The 20,384-nt window shown below is 39.5% G+C and overlaps 23 non-coding genes across 23 annotated transcripts; all 23 read left to right on the top strand.

Moving 5' to 3' along the window:
* Positions 1–435: 435 nt before the first annotated feature.
* On the top strand, positions 436–508 carry TRNAR-ACG (transfer RNA arginine (anticodon ACG)). Its single transcript has one exon. It is a non-coding gene; the product is annotated as a tRNA-Arg (tRNA).
* An 8-nt stretch (positions 509–516) lies between these two features.
* TRNAH-GUG (transfer RNA histidin (anticodon GUG)) lies at positions 517–588 on the top strand. The gene has a single exon. It is a non-coding gene; the product is annotated as a tRNA-His (tRNA).
* A 1,478-nt stretch (positions 589–2,066) lies between these two features.
* TRNAR-ACG (transfer RNA arginine (anticodon ACG)) lies at positions 2,067–2,139 on the top strand. The gene has a single exon. It is a non-coding gene; the product is annotated as a tRNA-Arg (tRNA).
* Positions 2,140–2,147: 8 nt separating this feature from the next.
* On the top strand, positions 2,148–2,219 carry TRNAH-GUG (transfer RNA histidin (anticodon GUG)). The gene has a single exon. It is a non-coding gene; the product is annotated as a tRNA-His (tRNA).
* A 1,559-nt stretch (positions 2,220–3,778) lies between these two features.
* Positions 3,779–3,850, top strand: TRNAH-GUG (transfer RNA histidin (anticodon GUG)). The gene has a single exon. It is a non-coding gene; the product is annotated as a tRNA-His (tRNA).
* Positions 3,851–5,328: 1,478 nt separating this feature from the next.
* Positions 5,329–5,401, top strand: TRNAR-ACG (transfer RNA arginine (anticodon ACG)). Its single transcript has one exon. It is a non-coding gene; the product is annotated as a tRNA-Arg (tRNA).
* An 8-nt stretch (positions 5,402–5,409) lies between these two features.
* TRNAH-GUG (transfer RNA histidin (anticodon GUG)) lies at positions 5,410–5,481 on the top strand. The gene has a single exon. It is a non-coding gene; the product is annotated as a tRNA-His (tRNA).
* A 1,560-nt stretch (positions 5,482–7,041) lies between these two features.
* On the top strand, positions 7,042–7,113 carry TRNAH-GUG (transfer RNA histidin (anticodon GUG)). Its single transcript has one exon. It is a non-coding gene; the product is annotated as a tRNA-His (tRNA).
* A 1,430-nt stretch (positions 7,114–8,543) lies between these two features.
* On the top strand, positions 8,544–8,616 carry TRNAR-ACG (transfer RNA arginine (anticodon ACG)). Its single transcript has one exon. It is a non-coding gene; the product is annotated as a tRNA-Arg (tRNA).
* Positions 8,617–8,624: 8 nt separating this feature from the next.
* TRNAH-GUG (transfer RNA histidin (anticodon GUG)) lies at positions 8,625–8,696 on the top strand. The gene has a single exon. It is a non-coding gene; the product is annotated as a tRNA-His (tRNA).
* Positions 8,697–10,127: 1,431 nt separating this feature from the next.
* TRNAR-ACG (transfer RNA arginine (anticodon ACG)) lies at positions 10,128–10,200 on the top strand. The gene has a single exon. It is a non-coding gene; the product is annotated as a tRNA-Arg (tRNA).
* An 8-nt stretch (positions 10,201–10,208) lies between these two features.
* TRNAH-GUG (transfer RNA histidin (anticodon GUG)) lies at positions 10,209–10,280 on the top strand. The gene has a single exon. It is a non-coding gene; the product is annotated as a tRNA-His (tRNA).
* A 1,479-nt stretch (positions 10,281–11,759) lies between these two features.
* TRNAR-ACG (transfer RNA arginine (anticodon ACG)) lies at positions 11,760–11,832 on the top strand. The gene has a single exon. It is a non-coding gene; the product is annotated as a tRNA-Arg (tRNA).
* Positions 11,833–11,840: 8 nt separating this feature from the next.
* TRNAH-GUG (transfer RNA histidin (anticodon GUG)) lies at positions 11,841–11,912 on the top strand. The gene has a single exon. It is a non-coding gene; the product is annotated as a tRNA-His (tRNA).
* Positions 11,913–12,574: 662 nt separating this feature from the next.
* On the top strand, positions 12,575–12,647 carry TRNAR-ACG (transfer RNA arginine (anticodon ACG)). Its single transcript has one exon. It is a non-coding gene; the product is annotated as a tRNA-Arg (tRNA).
* An 8-nt stretch (positions 12,648–12,655) lies between these two features.
* Positions 12,656–12,727, top strand: TRNAH-GUG (transfer RNA histidin (anticodon GUG)). The gene has a single exon. It is a non-coding gene; the product is annotated as a tRNA-His (tRNA).
* A 1,431-nt stretch (positions 12,728–14,158) lies between these two features.
* TRNAR-ACG (transfer RNA arginine (anticodon ACG)) lies at positions 14,159–14,231 on the top strand. Its single transcript has one exon. It is a non-coding gene; the product is annotated as a tRNA-Arg (tRNA).
* Positions 14,232–14,239: 8 nt separating this feature from the next.
* Positions 14,240–14,311, top strand: TRNAH-GUG (transfer RNA histidin (anticodon GUG)). Its single transcript has one exon. It is a non-coding gene; the product is annotated as a tRNA-His (tRNA).
* A 1,478-nt stretch (positions 14,312–15,789) lies between these two features.
* On the top strand, positions 15,790–15,862 carry TRNAH-AUG (transfer RNA histidin (anticodon AUG)). The gene has a single exon. It is a non-coding gene; the product is annotated as a tRNA-His (tRNA).
* Positions 15,863–15,870: 8 nt separating this feature from the next.
* TRNAH-GUG (transfer RNA histidin (anticodon GUG)) lies at positions 15,871–15,942 on the top strand. The gene has a single exon. It is a non-coding gene; the product is annotated as a tRNA-His (tRNA).
* A 1,560-nt stretch (positions 15,943–17,502) lies between these two features.
* On the top strand, positions 17,503–17,574 carry TRNAH-GUG (transfer RNA histidin (anticodon GUG)). The gene has a single exon. It is a non-coding gene; the product is annotated as a tRNA-His (tRNA).
* A 1,478-nt stretch (positions 17,575–19,052) lies between these two features.
* Positions 19,053–19,125, top strand: TRNAR-ACG (transfer RNA arginine (anticodon ACG)). Its single transcript has one exon. It is a non-coding gene; the product is annotated as a tRNA-Arg (tRNA).
* An 8-nt stretch (positions 19,126–19,133) lies between these two features.
* On the top strand, positions 19,134–19,205 carry TRNAH-GUG (transfer RNA histidin (anticodon GUG)). The gene has a single exon. It is a non-coding gene; the product is annotated as a tRNA-His (tRNA).
* Positions 19,206–20,384: the final 1,179 nt, after the last annotated feature.

Here is a 20,384-nt window from a genome sequence, read left to right on the forward strand (position 1 = left end):
CCTGCCTAGAGACAACCCTACCCGCATAGTGCTTCCAAATTTTGGTATATAATATGACTCAAGAATCCAACTTGGAACAATCTCTGAAACACATTTCCTCCTTAAAAAAAAGCTTCCTCAGTTAAATTGTGAAACGCATCTCAGAGATTGTTTTGTGAGCTCTTTTAGCAGTTATTGTGCAATTGCTTATTTTTGTTTGTTTAATAAAGTACATCTAAGTTGAATTAGTTCAATTCCAGCTCTGCGGAATTTGTTGGTGCCATATAAGTAGTTAAGGAAGTTTTAAGGCAAGGTTTAACTTTTAATGATAAGATAAAATAAATAAACAACTTTGCAAAAAACTTATTTTGTATCTCAATTTAGTTTTATAATGGACATCTTTTTCTGTTGAGGCAGATCCTATTGACTGAGGTTGGGGCTGCTGTCTCCAAGCATGGGCCAGTGGCGCAATGGATAACGCGTCTGACTACGGATCAGAAGATTGTAGGTTCGACTCCTACCTGGCTCGGCCGTTGTGCCGTGATCGTATAGTGGTTAGTACTCTGCGTTGTGGCCGCAGCAACCCCGGTTCGAATCCGGGTCACGGCATCTCCATTTTCCTTCTCTTCCGCGCTAAGTACATTTTGACCCCATTCACAACAGATGCAGATTACAGGACGCTAAGTACATTTTGACCCCATTCACAACAGATGCAGATGACAGGACACAATTACCCGGGATAATGTACAGACCCACGGCCCCAGGTCTGGGGGGGAGAATGCATCCTTAGCTTGGCTGGCATTCCCACCCATTTAAACGCTCTAAGAATGCACATCATGGCCGCATCCATCTCCTTCCATCCCTCACTCTCATTCAGCGTAAACATAAATGAGAGGGAGTCCTGGTGGTAGTATCTGTTAAAAGCTGTTATTATTTGTCCGACTAGTTTAAAAAGGACAACATTCTTTGCAATGCATTGTAGGTATTCAAATTAGGCTCACACCCACATGACATTTTTCTAAATGCATGCCTTGTCCAACTGCAGAACCCTGCAACTGTTAACCATGTGAGTGTCAGAGTTAAACAATAGCTACAATGCAAACAGTGTAAATAGTGCCAAATATCTAACATTGCACTAAATCACAACAAAGTGTTAATTCTTGGCACCCCTTTAAAAGTCTAAATAAATTGTAAACGCCACTGCAATATAACAACCATGATTTAATACATAGAACAATGTGATTATCCTAGTAAAAAACACAATAACAAACTTTTGAACTCTAAAGTAAAAATGGAAAAAGATATAATAGTGGAGACAACTTACTAACACAGCCCAAAAATCTAATAAAGCTGTAAAGCATCTAGAGGCATTGGCAACTCACATGAACCAGAGCCCACAATCTGGCTCTGGAATAAAAGCATTGGACTCTTAAATAGGTGACTCCCTCTCCTCTTCTTATTTATAGGTATCAGATCCACCTTTTCCCTAGACACAGACTTCCGGCAGATCATATATGTACATATAATATATACATACAATAAAACAGGAAAAATGTGTACAGTGTAAAACCTTAATAAAATTATACCATAGAGAATTACACTTGTGTACAGGAGTCTTGAAATTCAGCTCACAGAAATGCCTCTGGTGTCTGCCTGCCTAGAGACAACCCTACCCGCATAGTGCTTCCAAATTTTGGTATATAATATGACTCAAGAATCCAACTTGGAACAATCTCTGAAACACATTTCCTCCTTAAAAAAAAGCTTCCTCAGTTAAATTGTGAAACGCATCTCAGAGATTGTTTTGTGAGCTCTTTTAGCAGTTATTGTGCAATTGCTTATTTTTGTTTGTTTAATAAAGTACATCTAAGTTGAATTAGTTCAATTCCAGCTCTGCGGAATTTGTTGGTGCCATATAAGTAGTTAAGGAAGTTTTAAGGCAAGGTTTAACTTTTAATGATAAGATAAAATAAATAAACAACTTTGCAAAAAACTTATTTTGTATCTCAATTTAGTTTTATAATGGACATCTTTTTCTGTTGAGGCAGATCCTATTGACTGGGTTTGGGGCTGCTGTCTCCAAGCATGGGCCAGTGGCGCAATGGATAACGCGTCTGACTACGGATCAGAAGATTGTAGGTTCGACTCCTACCTGGCTCGGCCGTTGTGCCGTGATCGTATAGTGGTTAGTACTCTGCGTTGTGGCCGCAGCAACCCCGGTTTGAATCCGGGTCACGGCATCTCCATTTTCCTTCTCTTCCGCGCTAAGTACATTTTGACCCCATTCACAACAGATGCAGATTACAGGACGCTAAGTACATTTTGACCCCATTCACAACAGATGCAGATGACAGGACACAATTACCCGGGATAATGTACAGACCCACGGCCCCAGGTCTGGGGGGGAGAATGCATCCTTAGCTTGGCTGGCATTCCCACCCATTTAAACGCTCTAAGAATGCACATCATGGCCGCATCCATCTCCTTCCATCCCTCACTCTCGTTCAGCGTAAACATAAATGAGAGGGAGTCCTGGTGGTAGTATCTGTTAAAAGCTGTTATTATTTGTCCGACTAGTTTAAAAAGGACAACATTCTTTGCAATGCATTGTAGGTATTCAAATTAGGCTCACACCCACATGACATTTTTCTAAATGCATGCCTTGTCCAACTGCAGAACCCTGCAACTGTTAACCATGTGAGTGTCAGAGTTAAACAATAGCTACAATGCAAACAGTGTAAATAGTGCCAAATATCTAACATTGCACTAAATCACAACAAAGTGTTAATTCTTGGCACCCCTTTAAAAGTCTAAATAAATTGTAAACGCCACTGCAATATAACAACCATGATTTAATACATAGAACAATGTGATTATCCTAGTAAAAAACACAATAACAAACTTTTGAACTCTAAAGTAAAAATAGAAAAAGATATAATAGTGGAGACAACTTACTAACACAGCCCAAAAATCTAATAAAGCTGTAAAGCATCTAGAGGCATTGGCAACTCACATGAACCAGAGCCCACAATCTGGCTCTGGAATAAAAGCATTGGACTCTTAAATAGGTGACTCCCTCTCCTCTTCTTATTTATAGGTATCAGATCCACCTTTTCCCTAGACACAGACTTCCGGCAGATCATATATGTACATATAATATATACATACAATAAAACAGGAAAAATGTGTACAGTGTAAAACCTTAATAAAATTATACCATAGAGAATTACACTTGTGTACAGGAGTCTTGAAATTCAGCTCACAGAAATGCCTCTGGTGTCTGCCTGCCTAGAGACAACCCTACCCGCATAGTGCTTCCAAATTTTGGTATATAATATGACTCAAGAATCCAACTTGGAACAATCTCTGAAACACATTTCCTCCTTAAAAAAAAGCTTCCTCAGTTAAATTGTGAAACGCATCTCAGAGATTGTTTTGTGAGCTCTTTTAGCAGTTATTGTGCAATTGCTTATTTTTGTTTGTTTAATAAAGTACATCTAAGTTGAATTAGTTCAATTCCAGCTCTGCGGAATTTGTTGGTGCCATATAAGTAGTTAAGGAAGTTTTAAGGCAAGGTTTAACTTTTAATGATAAGATAAAATAAATAAACAACTTTGCAAAAAACTTATTTTGTATCTCAATTTAGTTTTATAATGGACATCTTTTTCTGTTGAGGCAGATCCTATTGACTGAGGTTGGGGCTGCTGTCTCCAAGCATGGGCCAGTGGTGCAATGGATAACGTGTCTGACTACGGATCAGAAGATTGTAGGTTCGACTCCTACCTGGCTCGGCCGTTGTGCCGTGATCGTATAGTGGTTAGTACTCTGCGTTGTGGCCGCAGCAACCCCGGTTCGAATCCGGGTCATGGCATCTCCATTTTCCTTCTCTTCCGCGCTAAGTACATTTTGACCCCATTCACAACAGATGCAGATTACAGGACGCTAAGTACATTTTGACCCCATTCACAACAGATGCAGATGACAGGACACAATTACCCGGGATAATGTACAGACCCACGGCCCCAGGTCTGGGGGGGAGAATGCATCCTTAGCTTGGCTGGCATTCCCACCCATTTAAACGCTCTAAGAATGCACATCATGGCCGCATCCATCTCCTTCCATCCCTCACTCTCGTTCAGCGTAAACATAAATGAGAGGGAGTCCTGGTGGTAGTATCTGTTAAAAGCTGTTATTATTTGTCCGACTAGTTTAAAAAGGACAACATTCTTTGCAATGCATTGTAGGTATTCAAATTAGGCTCACACCCACATGACATTTTTCTAAATGCATGCCTTGTCCAATTGCAGAACCCTGCAACTGTTAACCATGTGAGTGTCAGAGTTAAACAATATCTAAAATGCAAACAGTGTAAATAGTGCCAAATATCTAACATTGCACTAAATCACAACAAAGTGTTAATTCTTGGCACCCCTTTAAAAGTCTAAATAAATTGTAAACGCCACTGCAATATAACAACCATGATTTAATACATAGAACAATGTGATTATCCTAGTAAAAAACACAATAACAAACTTTTGAACTCTAAAGTAAAAATAGAAAAAGATATAATAGTGGAGACAACTTACTAACACAGCCCAAAAATCTAATAAAGCTGTAAAGCATCTAGAGGCATTGGCAACTCACATGAACCAGAGCCCACAATCTGGCTCTGGAATAAAAGCATTGGACTCTTAAATAGGTGACTCCCTCTCCTCTTCTTATTTATAGGTATCAGATCCACCTTTTCCCTAGACACAGACTTCCGGCAGATCATATATGTACATATAATATATACATACAATAAAACAGGAAAAATGTGTACAGTGTAAAACCTTAATAAAATTATACCATAGAGAATTACACTTGTGTACAGGAGTCTTGAAATTCAGCTCACAGAAATGCCTCTGGTGTCTGCCTGCCTAGAGACAACCCTACCCGCATAGTGCTTCCAAATTTTGGTATATAATATGACTCAAGAATCCAACTTGGAACAATCTCTGAAACACATTTCCTCCTTAAAAAAAAGCTTCCTCAGTTAAATTGTGAAACGCATCTCAGAGATTGTTTTGTGAGCTCTTTTAGCAGTTATTGTGCAATTGCTTATTTTTGTTTGTTTAATAAAGTACATCTAAGTTGAATTAGTTCAATTCCAGCTCTGCGGAATTTGTTGGTGCCATATAAGTAGTTAAGGAAGTTTTAAGGCAAGGTTTAACTTTTAATGATAAGATAAAATAAATAAACAACTTTGCAAAAAACTTATTTTGTATCTCAATTTAGTTTTATAATGGACATCTTTTTCTGTTGAGGCAGATCCTTTTGACTGAGGTTGGGGCTGCTGTCTCCAAGCATGGGCCAGTGGCGCAATGGATAACGCGTCTGACTACGGATCAGAAGATTGTAGGTTCGACTCCTACCTGGCTCGGCCGTTGTGCCGTGATCGTATAGTGGTTAGTACTCTGCGTTGTGGCCGCAGCAACCCCGGTTCGAATCCGGGTCACGGCATCTCCATTTTCCTTCTCTTCCGCGCGAAGTACATTTTGACCCCATTCACAACAGATGCAGATGACAGGACGTTAAGTACATTTTGACCCCATTCACAACAGATGCAGATGACAGGACGCAATTACCCGGGATAATGTACAGACCCACAGCCCCAGGTCTGGGGGGGAGAATGCATCCTTAGCTTGGCTGGCATTTCCACCCATTTAAACGCTCTAAGAATGCACATCATGGCCGCATCCATCTCCTTCCATCCCTCACTCTCGTTCAGCGTAAACATAAATGAGAGGGAGTCCATTTTGGTAGTATCTGTTAAAAGCTGTTATTATTTGTCCGACTAGTTTAAAAAGGACAACATTCTTTGCAATGCATTGTAGGTATTCAAATTAGGCTCACACCCACATGACATTTTTCTAAATGCATGCCTTGTCCAACTGCAGAACCCTGCAACTGTTAACCATGTGAGTGTCAGAGTTAAACAATATCTACAATGCAAACAGTGTAAATAGTGCCAAATATCTAACATTGCACTAAATCACAACAAAGTGTTAATTCTTGGCACCCCTTTAAAAGTCTAAATAAATTGTAAACGCCACTGCAATATAACAACCATGATTTAATACATAGAACAATGTGATTATCCTAGTAAAAAACACAATAACAAACTTTTGAACTCTAAAGTAAAAATGGAAAAAGATATAATAGTGGAGACAACTTACTAACACAGCCCAAAAATCTAATAAAGCTGTAAAGCATCTAGAGGCATTGGCAACTCACATGAACCAGAGCCCACAATCTGGCTCTGGAATAAAAGCATTGGACTCTTAAATAGGTGACTCCCTCTCCTCTTCTTATTTATAGGTATCAGATCCACCTTTTCCCTAGACACAGACTTCCGGCAGATCATATATGTACATATAATATATACATACAATAAAACAGGAAAAATGTGTACAGTGTAAAACCTTAATAAAATTATACCATAGAGAATTACACTTGTGTACAGGAGTCTTGAAATTCAGCTCACAGAAATGCCTCTGGTGTCTGCCTGCCTAGAGACAACCCTACCCGCATAGTGCTTCCAAATTTTGGTATATAATATGACTCAAGAATCCAACTTGGAACAATCTCTGAAACACATTTCCTCCTTAAAAAAAAGCTTCCTCAGTTAAATTGTGAAACGCATCTCAGAGATTGTTTTGTGAGCTCTTTTAGCAGTTATTGTGCAATTGCTTATTTTTGTTTGTTTAATAAAGTACATCTAAGTTGAATTAGTTCAATTCCAGCTCTGCGGAATTTGTTGGTGCCATATAAGTAGTTAAGGAAGTTTTAAGGCAAGGTTTAACTTTTAATGATAAGATAAAATAAATAAACAACTTTGCAAAAAACTTATTTTGTATCTCAATTTAGTTTTATAATGGACATCTTTTTCTGTTGAGGCAGATCCTATTGACTGAGGTTGGGGCTGCTGTCTCCAAGCATGGGCCAGTGGCGCAATGGATAACGCGTCTGACTACGGATCAGAAGATTGTAGGTTCGACTCCAACCTGGCTCGGCCGTTGTGCCGTGATCGTATAGTGGTTAGTACTCTGCGTTGTGGCCGCAGCAACCCCGGTTCGAATCCGGGTCACGGCATCTCCATTTTCCTTCTCTTCCGCGCTAAGTACATTTTGACCCCATTCACAACAGATGCAGATGACAGGACACAATTACCCGGGATAATGTACAGACCCACGGCCCCAGGTCTCGGGGGGAGAATGCATCCTTAGCTTGGCTGGCATTCCCACCCATTTAAACGCTCTAAGAATGCACATCATGGCCGCATCCATCTCCTTCCATCCCTCACTCTCGTTCAGCGTAAACATAAATGAGAGGGAGTCCTGGTGGTAGTATCTGTTAAAAGCTTTATTATTTGTCCGACTAGTTTAAAAAGGACAACATTCTTTGCAATGCATTGTAGGTATTCAAATTAGGCTCACACCCACATGACATTTTTCTAAATGCATGCCTTGTCCAACTGCAGAACCCTGCAACTGTTAACCATGTGAGTGTCAGAGTTAAACAATAGCTACAATGCAAACAGTGTAAATAGTGCCAAATATCTAACATTGCACTAAATCACAACAAAGTGTTAATTCTTGGCACCCCTTTAAAAGTCTAAATAAATTGTAAACGCCACTGCAATATAACAACCATGATTTAATACATAGAACAATGTGATTATCCTAGTAAAAAACACAATAACAAACTTTTGAACTCTAAAGTAAAAATGGAAAAAGATATAATAGTGGAGACAACTTACTAACACAGCCCAAAAATCTAATAAAGCTGTAAAGCATCTAGAGGCATTGGCAACTCACATGAACCAGAGCCCACAATCTGGCTCTGGAATAAAAGCATTGGACTCTTAAATAGGTGACTCCCTCTCCTCTTCTTATTTATAGGTATCAGATCCACCTTTTCCCTAGACACAGACTTCCGGCAGATCATATATGTACATATAATATATACATACAATAAAACAGGAAAAATGTGTACAGTGTAAAACCTTAATAAAATTATACCATAGAGAATTACACTTGTGTACAGGAGTCTTGAAATTCAGCTCACAGAAATGCCTCTGGTGTCTGCCTGCCTAGAGACAACCCTACCCGCATAGTGCTTCCAAATTTTGGTATATAATATGACTCAAGAATCCAACTTGGAACAATCTCTGAAACACATTTCCTCCTTAAAAAAAAGCTTCCTCAGTTAAATTGTGAAACGCATCTCAGAGATTGTTTTGTGAGCTCTTTTAGCAGTTATTGTGCAATTGCTTATTTTTGTTTGTTTAATAAAGTACATCTAAGTTGAATTAGTTCAATTCCAGCTCTGCGGAATTTGTTGGTGCCATATAAGTAGTTAAGGAAGTTTTAAGGCAAGGTTTAACTTTTAATGATAAGATAAAATAAATAAACAACTTTGCAAAAAACTTATTTTGTATCTCAATTTAGTTTTATAATGGACATCTTTTTCTGTTGAGGCAGATCCTATTGACTGAGGTTGGGGCTGCTGTCTCCAAGCATGGGCCAGTGGCGCAATGGATAACGCGTCTGACTACGGATCAGAAGATTGTAGGTTCGACTCCTACCTGGCTCGGCCGTTGTGCCGTGATCGTATAGTGGTTAGTACTCTGCGTTGTGGCCGCAGCAACCCCGGTTCGAATCCGGGTCACGGCATCTCCATTTTCCTTCTCTTCCGCGCTAAGTACATTTTGACCCCATTCACAACAGATGCAGATGACAGGACACAATTACCCGGGATAATGTACAGACCCACGGCCCCAGGTCTCGGGGGGAGAATGCATCCTTAGCTTGGCTGGCATTCCCACCCATTTAAACGCTCTAAGAATGCACATCATGGCCGCATCCATCTCCTTCCATCCCTCACTCTCGTTCAGCGTAAACATAAATGAGAGGGAGTCCTGGTGGTAGTATCTGTTAAAAGCTGTTATTATTTGTCCGACTAGTTTAAAAAGGACAACATTCTTTGCAATGCATTGTAGGTATTCAAATTAGGCTCACACCCACATGACATTTTTCTAAATGCATGCCTTGTCCAACTGCAGAACCCTGCAACTGTTAACCATGTGAGTGTCAGAGTTAAACAATAGCTACAATGCAAACAGTGTAAATAGTGCCAAATATCTAACATTGCACTAAATCACAACAAAGTGTTAATTCTTGGCACCCCTTTAAAAGTCTAAATAAATTGTAAACGCCACTGCAATATAACAACCATGATTTAATACATAGAACAATGTGATTATCCTAGTAAAAAACACAATAACAAACTTTTGAACTCTAAAGTAAAAATAGAAAAAGATATAATAGTGGAGACAACTTACTAACACAGCCCAAAAATCTAATAAAGCTGTAAAGCATCTAGAGGCATTGGCAACTCACATGAACCAGAGCCCACAATCTGGCTCTGGAATAAAAGCATTGGACTCTTAAATAGGTGACTCCCTCTCCTCTTCTTATTTATAGGTATCAGATCCACCTTTTCCCTAGACACAGACTTCCGGCAGATCATATATGTACATATAATATATACATACAATAAAACAGGAAAAATGTGTACAGTGTAAAACCTTAATAAAATTATACCATAGAGAATTACACTTGTGTACAGGAGTCTTGAAATTCAGCTCACAGAAATGCCTCTGGTGTCTGCCTGCCTAGAGACAACCCTACCCGCATAGTGCTTCCAAATTTTGGTATATAATATGACTCAAGAATCCAACTTGGAACAATCTCTGAAACACATTTCCTCCTTAAAAAAAAGCTTCCTCAGTTAAATTGTGAAACGCATCTCAGAGATTGTTTTGTGAGCTCTTTTAGCAGTTATTGTGCAATTGCTTATTTTTGTTTGTTTAATAAAGTACATCTAAGTTGAATTAGTTCAATTCCAGCTCTGCGGAATTTGTTGGTGCCATATAAGTAGTTAAGGAAGTTTTAAGGCAAGGTTTAACTTTTAATGATAAGATAAAATAAATAAACAACTTTGCAAAAAACTTATTTTGTATCTCAATTTAGTTTTATAATGGACATCTTTTTCTGTTGAGGCAGATCCTTTTGACTGAGGTTGGGGCTGCTGTCTCCAAGCATGGGCCAGTGGCGCAATGGATAACGCGTCTGACTACGGATCAGAAGATTGTAGGTTCGACTCCTACCTGGCTCGGCCGTTGTGCCGTGATCGTATAGTGGTTAGTACTCTGCGTTGTGGCCGCAGCAACCCCGGTTCGAATCCGGGTCACGGCATCCCCATTTTCCTTCTCTTCCGCGCTAAGTACATTTTGACCCCATTCACAACAGATTCAGATGACAGGACGTTAAGTACATTTTGACCCCATTCACAACAGATGCAGATGACAGGACGCAATTACCCGGGATAATGTACAGACCCACAGCCCCAGGTCTGGGGGGGAGAATGCATCCTTAGCTTGGCTGGCATTTCCACCCATTTAAACGCTCTAAGAATGCACATCATGGCCGCATCCATCTCCTTCCATCCCTCACTCTCGTTCAGCGTAAACATAAATGAGAGGGAGTCCATTTTGGTAGTATCTGTTAAAAGCTGTTATTATTTGTCCGACTAGTTTAAAAAGGACAACATTCTTTGCAATGCATTGTAGGTATTCAAATTAGGCTCACACCCACATGACATTTTTCTAAATGCATGCCTTGTCCAACTGCAGAACCCTGCAACTGTTAACCATGTGAGTGTCAGAGTTAAACAATATCTACAATGCAAACAGTGTAAATAGTGCCAAATATCTAACATTGCACTAAATCACAACAAAGTGTTAATTCTTGGCACCCCTTTAAAAGTCTAAATAAATTGTAAACGCCACTGCAATATAACAACCATGATTTAATACATAGAACAATGTGATTATCCTAGTAAAAAACACAATAACAAACTTTTGAACTCTAAAGTAAAAATGGAAAAAGATATAATAGTGGAGACAACTTACTAACACAGCCCAAAAATCTAATAAAGCTGTAAAGCATCTAGAGGCATTGGCAACTCACATGAACCAGAGCCCACAATCTGGCTCTGGAATAAAAGCATTGGACTCTTAAATAGGTGACTCCCTCTCCTCTTCTTATTTATAGGTATCAGATTCACCTTTTCCCTAGACACAGACTTCCGGCAGATCATATATGTACATATAATATATACATACAATAAAACAGGAAAAATGTGTACAGTGTAAAACCTTAATAAAATTATACCATAGAGAATTACACTTGTGTACAGGAGTCTTGAAATTCAGCTCACAGAAATGCCTCTGGTGTCTGCCTGCCTAGAGACAACCCTACCCGCATAGTGCTTCCAAATTTTGGTATATAATATGACTCAAGAATCCAACTTGGAACAATCTCTGAAACACATTTCCTCCTTTAAAAAAAGCTTCCTCAGTTAAATTGTGAAACGCATCTCAGAGATTGTTTTGTGAGCTCTTTTAGCAGTTATTGTGCAATTGCTTATTTTTGTTTGTTTAATAAAGTACATCTAAGTTGAATTAGTTCAATTCCAGCTCTGCGGAATTTGTTGGTGCCATATAAGTAGTTAAGGAAGTTTTAAGGCAAGGTTTAACTTTTAATGATAAGATAAAATAAATAAACAACTTTGCAAAAAACTTATTTTGTATCTCAATTTAGTTTTATAATGGACATCTTTTTCTGTTGAGGCAGATCCTATTGACTGAGGTTGGGGCTGCTGTCTCCAAGCATGGGCCAGTGGCGCAATGGATAACGCGTCTGACTACGGATCAGAAGATTGTAGGTTCGACTCCTACCTGGCTCGGCTGTTGTGCCGTGATCGTATAGTGGTTAGTACTCTGCGTTGTGGCCGCAGCAACCCCGGTTCGAATCCGGGTCACGGCATCTCCATTTTCCTTCTCTTCCGCGCTAAGTACATTTTGACCCCATTCACAACAGATGCAGATGACAGGACACAATTACCCGGGATAATGTACAGACCCACGGCCCCAGGTCTCGGGGGGAGAATGCATCCTTAGCTTGGCTGGCATTCCCACCCATTTTAACGCTCTAAGAATGCACATCATGGCCGCATCCATCTCCTTCCATCCCTCACTCTCGTTCAGCGTAAACATAAATGAGAGGGAGTCCTGGTGGTAGTATCTGTTAAAAGCTGTTATTATTTGTCCGACTAGTTTAAAAAGGACAACATTCTTTGCAATGCATTGTAGGTATTCAAATTAGGCTCACACCCACATGACATTTTTCTAAATGCATGCCTTGTCCAACTGCAGAACCCTGCAACTGTTAACCATGTGAGTGTCAGAGTTAAACAATAGCTACAATGCAAACAGTGTAAATAGTGCCAAATATCTAACATTGCACTAAATCACAACAAAGTGTTAATTCTTGGCACCCCTTTAAAAGTCTAAATAAATTGTAAACGCCACTGCAATATAACAACCATGATTTAATACATAGAACAATGTGATTATCCTAGTAAAAAACATCTTTTTCTGTTGAGGCAGATCCTATTGACTGAGGTTGGGGCTGCTGTCTCCAAGCATGGGCCAGTGGCGCAATGGATAACGCGTCTGACTACGGATCAGAAGATTGTAGGTTCGACTCCTACCTGGCTCGGCTGTTGTGCCGTGATCGTATAGTGGTTAGTACTCTGCGTTGTGGCCGCAGCAACCCCGGTTCGAATCCGGGTCACGGCATCTCCATTTTCCTTCTCTTCCGCGCTAAGTACATTTTGACCCCATTCACAACAGATGCAGATGACAGGACACAATTACCCGGGATAATGTACAGACCCACGGCCCCAGGTCTCGGGGGGAGAATGCATCCTTAGCTTGGCTGGCATTCCCACCCATTTAAACGCTCTAAGAATGCACATCATGGCCGCATCCATCTCCTTCCATCCCTCACTCTCGTTCAGCGTAAACATAAATGAGAGGGAGTCCTGGTGGTAGTATCTGTTAAAAGCTGTTATTATTTGTCCGACTAGTTTAAAAAGGACAACATTCTTTGCAATGCATTGTAGGTATTCAAATTAGGCTCACACCCACATGACATTTTTCTAAATGCATGCCTTGTCCAACTGCAGAACCCTGCAACTGTTAACCATGTGAGTGTCAGAGTTAAACAATAGCTACAATGCAAACAGTGTAAATAGTGCCAAATATCTAACATTGCACTAAATCACAACAAAGTGTTAATTCTTGGCACCCCTTTAAAAGTCTAAATAAATTGTAAACGCCACTGCAATATAACAACCATGATTTAATACATAGAACAATGTGATTATCCTAGTAAAAAACACAATAACAAACTTTTGAACTCTAAAGTAAAAATGGAAAAAGATATAATAGTGGAGACAACTTACTAACACAGCCCAAAAATCTAATAAAGCTGTAAAGCATCTAGAGGCATTGGCAACTCACATGAACCAGAGCCCACAATCTGGCTCTGGAATAAAAGCATTGGACTCTTAAATAGGTGACTCCCTCTCCTCTTCTTATTTATAGGTATCAGATCCACCTTTTCCCTAGACACAGACTTCCGGCAGATCATATATGTACATATAAAATATACATACAATAAAACAGGAAAAATGTGTACAGTGTAAAACCTTAATAAAATTATACCATAGAGAATTACACTTGTGTACAGGAGTCTTGAAATTCAGCTCACAGAAATGCCTCTGGTGTCTGCCTGCCTAGAGACAACCCTACCCGCATAGTGCTTCCAAATTTTGGTATATAATATGACTCAAGAATCCAACTTGGAACAATCTCTGAAACACATTTCCTCCTTAAAAAAAAGCTTCCTCAGTTAAATTGTGAAACGCATCTCAGAGATTGTTTTGTGAGCTCTTTTAGCAGTTATTGTGCAATTGCTTATTTTTGTTTGTTTAATAAAGTACATCTAAGTTGAATTAGTTCAATTCCAGCTCTGCGGAATTTGTTGGTGTCATATAAGTAGTTAAGGAAGTTTTAAGGCAAGGTTTAACTTTTAATGATAAGATAAAATAAATAAACAACTTTGCAAAAAACTTATTTTGTATCTCAATTTAGTTTTATAATGGACATCTTTTTCTGTTGAGGCAGATCCTATTGACTGAGGTTGGGGCTGCTGTCTCCAAGCATGGGCCAGTGGCGCAATGGATAACGCGTCTGACTACGGATCAGAAGATTGTAGGTTCGACTCCTACCTGGCTCGGCCGTTGTGCCGTGATCGTATAGTGGTTAGTACTCTGCGTTGTGGCCGCAGCAACCCCGGTTCGAATCCGGGTCACGGCATCTCCATTTTCCTTCTCTTCCGCGCTAAGTACATTTTGACCCCATTCACAACAGATGCAGATTACAGGACGCTAAGTACATTTTGACCCCATTCACAACAGATGCAGATGACAGGACACAATTACCCGGGATAATGTACAGACCCACGGCCCCAGGTCTGGGGGGGAGAATGCATCCTTAGCTTGGCTGGCATTCCCACCCATTTAAACGCTCTAAGAATGCACATCATGGCCGCATCCATCTCCTTCCATCCCTCACTCTCGTTCAGCGTAAACATAAATGAGAGGGAGTCCTGGTGGTAGTATCTGTTAAAAGCTGTTATTATTTGTCCGACTAGTTTAAAAAGGACAACATTCTTTGCAATGCATTGTAGGTATTCAAATTAGGCTCACACCCACATGACATTTTTCTAAATGCATGCCTTGTCCAACTGCAGAACCCTGCAACTGTTAACCATGTGAGTGTCAGAGTTAAACAATAGCTACAATGCAAACAGTGTAAATAGTGCCAAATATCTAACATTGCACTAAATCACAACAAAGTGTTAATTCTTGGCACCCCTTTAAAAGTCTAAATAAATTGTAAACGCCACTGCAATATAACAACCATGATTTAATACATAGAACAATGTGATTATCCTAGTAAAAAACACAATAACAAACTTTTGAACTCTAAAGTAAAAATAGAAAAAGATATAATAGTGGAGACAACTTACTAACACAGCCCAAAAATCTAATAAAGCAGTAAAGCATCTAGAGGCATTGGCAACTCACATGAACCAGAGCCCACAATCTGGCTCTGGAATAAAAGCATTGGACTCTTAAATAGGTGACTCCCTCTCCTCTTCTTATTTATAGGTATCAGATCCACCTTTTCCCTAGACACAGACTTCCGGCAGATCATATATGTACATATAATATATACATACAATAAAACAGGAAAAATGTGTACAGTGTAAAACCTTAATAAAATTATACCATAGAGAATTACACTTGTGTACAGGAGTCTTGAAATTCAGCTCACAGAAATGCCTCTGGTGTCTGCCTGCCTAGAGACAACCCTACCCGCATAGTGCTTCCAAATTTTGGTATATAATATGACTCAAGAATCCAACTTGGAACAATCTCTGAAACACATTTCCTCCTTAAAAAAAAGCTTCCTCAGTTAAATTGTGAAACGCATCTCAGAGATTGTTTTGTGAGCTCTTTTAGCAGTTATTGTGCAATTGCTTATTTTTGTTTGTTTAATAAAGTACATCTAAGTTGAATTAGTTCAATTCCAGCTCTGCGGAATTTGTTGGTGCCATATAAGTAGTTAAGGAAGTTTTAAGGCAAGGTTTAACTTTTAATGATAAGATAAAATAAATAAACAACTTTGCAAAAAACTTATTTTGTATCTCAATTTAGTTTTATAATGGACATCTTTTTCTGTTGAGGCAGATCCTTTTGACTGAGGTTGGGGCTGCTGTCTCCAAGCATGGGCCAGTGGCGCAATGGATAACGCGTCTGACTATGGATCAGAAGATTGTAGGTTCGACTCCTACCTGGCTCGGCCATTGTGCCGTGATCGTATAGTGGTTAGTACTCTGCGTTGTGGCCGCAGCAACCCCGGTTCGAATCCGGGTCACGGCATCTCCATTTTCCTTCTCTTCCGCGCTAAGTACATTTTGACCCCATTCACAACAGATGCAGATGACAGGACGTTAAGTACATTTTGACCCCATTCACAACAGATGCAGATGACAGGACGCAATTACCCGGGATAATGTACAGACCCACAGCCCCAGGTCTGGGGGGGAGAATGCATCCTTAGCTTGGCTGGCATTTCCACCCATTTAAACGCTCTAAGAATGCACATCATGGCCGCATCCATCTCCTTCCATCCCTCACTCTCGTTCAGCGTAAACATAAATGAGAGGGAGTCCATTTTGGTAGTATCTGTTAAAAGCTGTTATTATTTGTCCGACTAGTTTAAAAAGGACAACATTCTTTGCAATGCATTGTAGGTATTCAAATTAGGCTCACACCCACATGACATTTTTCTAAATGCATGCCTTGTCCAACTGCAGAACCCTGCAACTGTTAACCATGTGAGTGTCAGAGTTAAACAATATCTAAAATGCAAACAGTGTAAATAGTGCCAAATATCTAACATTGCACTAAATCACAACAAAGTGTTAATTCTTGGCACCCCTTTAAAAGTCTAAATAAATTGTAAACGCCACTGCAATATAACAACCATGATTTAATACATAGAACAATGTGATTATCCTAGTAAAAAACACAATAACAAACTTTTGAACTCTAAAGTAAAAATAGAAAAAGATATAATAGTGGAAACAACTTACTAACACAGCCCAAAAATCTAATAAAGCTGTAAAGCATCTAGAGGCATTGGCAACTCACATGAACCAGAGCACACAATCTGGCTCTGGAATAAAAGCATTGGACTCTTAAATAGGTGACTCCCTCTCCTCTTCTTATTTATAGGTATCAGATCCACCTTTTCCCTAGACACAGACTTCCGGCAGATCATATATGTACATATAATATATACATACAATAAAACAGGAAAAATGTGTACAGTGTAAAACCTTAATAAAATTATACCATAGAGAATTACACTTGTGTACAGGAGTCTTGAAATTCAGCTCACAGAAATGCCTCTGGTGTCTGCCTGCCTAGAGACAACCCAACCCGCATAGTGCTTCCAAATTTTGGTATATAATATGACTCAAGAATCCAACTTGGAACAATCTCTGAAACACATTTCCTCCTTTAAAAAAAGCTTCCTCAGTTAAATTGTGAAACGCATCTCAGAGATTGTTTTGTGAGCTCTTTTAGCAGTTATTGTGCAATTGCTTATTTTTGTTTGTTTAATAAAGTACATCTAAGTTGAATTAGTTCAATTCCAGCTCTGCGGAATTTGTTGGTGCCATATAAGTAGTTAAGGAAGTTTTAAGGCAAGGTTTAACTTTTAATGATAAGATAAAATAAATAAACAACTTTGCAAAAAACTTATTTTGTATCTCAATTTAGTTTTATAATGGACATCTTTTTCTGTTGAGGCAGATCCTATTGACTGAGGTTGGGGCTGCTGTCTCCAAGCATGGGCCAGTGGCGCAATGGATAACGCGTCTGACTACGGATCAGAAGATTGTAGGTTCGACTTCTACCTGGCTCGGCCGTTGTGCCGTGATCGTATAGTGGTTAGTACTCTGCGTTGTGGCCGCAGCAACCCCGGTTCGAATCCGGGTCACGGCATCTCCATTTTCCTTCTCTTCCGCGCTAAGTACATTTTGACCCCATTCACAACAGATGCAGATTACAGGACGCTAAGTACATTTTGACCCCATTCACAACAGATGCAGATGACAGGACACAATTACCCGGGATAATGTACAGACCCACGGCCCCAGGTCTGGGGGGGAGAATGCATCCTTAGCTTGGCTGGCATTCCCACCCATTTAAACGCTCTAAGAATGCACATCATGGCCGCATCCATCTCCTTCCATCCCTCACTCTCGTTCAGCGTAAACATAAATGAGAGGGAGTCCTGGTGGTAGTATCTGTTAAAAGCTGTTATTATTTGTCCGACTAGTTTAAAAAGGACAACATTCTTTGCAATGCATTGTAGGTATTCAAATTAGGCTCACACCCACATGACATTTTTCTAAATGCATGCCTTGTCCAACTGCAGAACCCTGCAACTGTTAACCATGTGAGTGTCAGAGTTAAACAATAGCTACAATGCAAACAGTGTAAATAGTGCCAAATATCTAACATTGCACTAAATCACAACAAAGTGTTAATTCTTGGCACCCCTTTAAAAGTCTAAATAAATTGTAAACGCCACTGCAATATAACAACCATGATTTAATACATAGAACAATGTGATTATCCTAGTAAAAAACACAATAACAAACTTTTGAACTCTAAAGTAAAAATGGAAAAAGATATAATAGTGGAGACAACTTACTAACACAGCCCAAAAATCTAATAAAGCTGTAAAGCATCTAGAGGCATTGGCAACTCACATGAACCAGAGCCCACAATCTGGCTCTGGAATAAAAGCATTGGACTCTTAAATAGGTGACTCCCTCTCCTCTTCTTATTTATAGGTATCAGATCCACCTTTTCCCTAGACACAGACTTCCGGCAGATCATATATGTACATATAATATATACATACAATAAAACAGGAAAAATGTGTACAGTGTAAAACCTTAATAAAATTATACCATAGAGAATTACACTTGTGTACAGGAGTCTTGAAATTCAGCTCACAGAAATGCCTCTGGTGTCTGCCTGCCTAGAGACAACCCTACCCGCATAGTGCTTCCAAATTTTGGTATATAATATGACTCAAGAATCCAACTTGGAACAATCTCTGAAACACATTTCCTCCTTAAAAAAAAGCTTCCTCAGTTAAATTGTGAAACGCATCTCAGAGATTGTTTTGTGAGCTCTTTTAGCAGTTATTGTGCAATTGCTTATTTTTGTTTGTTTAATAAAGTACATCTAAGTTGAATTAGTTCAATTCCAGCTCTGCGGAATTTGTTGGTGCCATATAAGTAGTTAAGGAAGTTTTAAGGCAAGGTTTAACTTTTAATGATAAGATAAAATAAATAAACAACTTTGCAAAAAACTTATTTTGTATCTCAATTTAGTTTTATAATGGACATCTTTTTCTGTTGAGGCAGATCCTATTGACTGAGGTTGGGGCTGCTGTCTCCAAGCATGGGCCAGTGGCGCAATGGATAACGCGTCTGACTACGGATCAGAAGATTGTAGGTTCGACTCCTACCTGGCTCGGCCGTTGTGCCGTGATCGTATAGTGGTTAGTGCTCTGCGTTGTGGCCGCAGCAACCCCGGTTCGAATCCGGGTCACGGCATCTCCATTTTCCTTCTCTTCCGCGCTAAGTACATTTTGACCCCATTCACAACAGATGCAGATTACAGGACGCTAAGTACATTTTGACCCCATTCACAACAGATGCAGATGACAGGACACAATTACCCGGGATAATGTACAGACCCACGGCCCCAGGTCTGGGGGGGAGAATGCATCCTTAGCTTGGCTGGCATTCCCACCCATTTAAACGCTCTAAGAATGCACATCATGGCCGCATCCATCTCCTTCCATCCCTCACTCTCGTTCAGCGTAAACATAAATGAGAGGGAGTCCTGGTGGTAGTATCTGTTAAAAGCTGTTATTATTTGTCCGACTAGTTTAAAAAGGACAACATTCTTTGCAATGCATTGTAGGTATTCAAATTAGGCTCACACCCACATGACATTTTTCTAAATGCATGCCTTGTCCAACTGCAGAACCCTGCAACTGTTAACCATGTGAGTGTCAGAGTTAAACAATAGCTACAATGCAAACAGTGTAAATAGTGCCAAATATCTAACATTGCACTAAATCACAACAAAGTGTTAATTCTTGGCACCCCTTTAAAAGTCTAAATAAATTGTAAACGCCACTGCAATATAACAACCATGATTTAATACATAGAACAATGTGATTATCCTAGTAAAAAACACAATAACAAACTTTTGAACTCTAAAGTAAAAATAGAAAAAGATATAATAGTGGAGACAACTTACTAACACAGCCCAAAAATCTAATAAAGCAGTAAAGCATCTAGAGGCATTGGCAACTCACATGAACCAGAGCCCACAATCTGGCTCTGGAATAAAAGCATTGGACTCTTAAATAGGTGACTCCCTCTCCTCTTCTTATTTATAGGTATCAGATCCACCTTTTCCCTAGACACAGACTTCCGGCAGATCATATATGTACATATAATATATACATACAATAAAACAGGAAAAATGTGTACAGTGTAAAACCTTAATAAAATTATACCATAGAGAATTACACTTGTGTACAGGAGTCTTGAAATTCAGCTCACAGAAATGCCTCTGGTGTCTGCCTGCCTAGAGACAACCCTACCCGCATAGTGCTTCCAAATTTTGGTATATAATATGACTCAAGAATCCAACTTGGAACAATCTCTGAAACACATTTCCTCCTTAAAAAAAAGCTTCCTCAGTTAAATTGTGAAACG

Source organism: Pelobates fuscus, chromosome 3, assembly GCF_036172605.1.
Source record: "Pelobates fuscus isolate aPelFus1 chromosome 3, aPelFus1.pri, whole genome shotgun sequence".
Lineage (NCBI taxonomy): Eukaryota > Metazoa > Chordata > Amphibia > Anura > Pelobatidae > Pelobates > Pelobates fuscus.